This window comes from Elephantulus edwardii, unplaced genomic scaffold, assembly GCF_000299155.1.
Source record: "Elephantulus edwardii isolate Elephantulus edwardi_28Jun2011 unplaced genomic scaffold, EleEdw1.0 scaffold00039, whole genome shotgun sequence".
In the NCBI taxonomy this organism is placed as follows: domain Eukaryota; kingdom Metazoa; phylum Chordata; class Mammalia; order Macroscelidea; family Macroscelididae; genus Elephantulus; species Elephantulus edwardii.
Window position 1 is genome coordinate 20,022,732 of NW_006399789.1, and position 1,757 is coordinate 20,024,488.

The following is a 1,757-nucleotide window of genomic DNA, read 5'->3' on the forward strand; positions in this document are numbered from 1 at the left end:
CACCCATTTTGAATAATATTGCATGAGTTCCTTGTTTTTCAATGCAGCGTAGTATTCCATTGTGTGAATATACCACAGCTTCTCTGTCCATTCGTTCGTTTGAACTTTTTTTAAGGCTCTGAATTCAAGCACTATCTGTATTACTTACAACTGGGTTATGTTAAAGAGTAATTTACCCTGTCCAAACCTATATTTTTCTCAAAATGAGCCATAACTCTTTATGATACACACAGGTAAGTGCCTTTGCATAGTCAATAAAAAATATATATATACATATATATTCTTCTGCTATTCTCTACTTCTAGCCAGGATCCATCTGACATCAGCAGTGACATCCTGCTGACTCCTCTAACACCAAATTGTACTTCTGGGGATTCTAATCACTTTGGAATGACCTTCAATAATATTTTGCTCACATGAGCTATTAATGATACTGTCCAATAGATTCCACATTCTGTTGGGTCAACTTTCTTCAGAAAGAAGACAACTATGGGTTTCTTCCAGTCAGTTGGTCAGGTAGCTATATTCCAAAGTTCCTAGCATATACTGGTGAGCTCATCCAAGACTGTATCTGGTAGTTCAAACACGTGTATTAGTATTCCATAGATTCCTTGGGACCTATTTTTTTTTTTTTTTTGCCAATGTGTTCAGTATTGCTTAAACTTCATCTTTCCTCATCATTGGCTCTTGTTCGTATGGTACTCCTTGAAATTTTTCTGTGTCAACCAGTCCTTTTTGGTACAGAACTTCCTTCCATCTTCTTTTGATGCTTCCTGTATCATTTACAATAGTGCCCATAGCATGTTTCAGTATTGCCATTCAAAGTTTGAATTTGTTCTTCAGTTCCTTCAGCTTGAGAAATGCTGAGCAAGTTCTTCCTTTTTTCTTTTCTAACTCTAGCTCTTTGCACATTTTGTTATAAGCTTTACCCTCACAAAATGCCCTTTGGAATCTTATGTTCAACTCTTTTCAGTCTTTCTTCCTTTTGTTTTGGCTTCTTGATGCTCTAGTAAAATTTTCAGAGTGTTCTTTGGAAGCAAGGATGACAAAACTTCACCTTTCACATTTTGGGCATACAGTTAGCTGAGACTATTCCTTGGAAAGAGATATCGTGCTTAGAAAGATGGAGTGTCAGAGAAGGAGAGGAAGACCTTCAATGAGATGAATTGACACTGTGACTTCAACAGTGAGCTCTAGTGTTTCAGATATAAGGAGGATTGCACAGGATAGGGCACTTTTAATGATGGCTGTTAATAAAATTCTTAGGAGTTAAACTTGACTTGGCAGCACCTAACAATAACAGCAAGCTTGTCTTCGGCACCTATATGTTGAAAGAGATATTAATAACACACATCCTACCTATCATTCAAGTTACTGTGAAACTCTAATGAAAATATATTGTCTTATAAAGCATTGTCAGATTCACAGTATTATGAAATCCTTAATGAGTAGGTATTTTTATTATTTTAAAATACACTTTGAAACAAGAATGCTCCCTGTTGCACTAACACATACTGTTAGAAGTGAAAGAAGCACATCATTTTTTGTAGTGGATTTTGACTGCTCATTGACATACCTTCATCATCTGAAATTATATTTCATCACAACAGGTGTTCAATAAATATTTGTACAATTGTCCTTAGCATACATAGTATTGAAAACATATAAAAGGTAATGTTTATGATGGCATATTATTTAAAAATTATTTTTAAATTATGTAATTTGAAAGCTACTACAAAGTCAACTGGCTGTAAAGA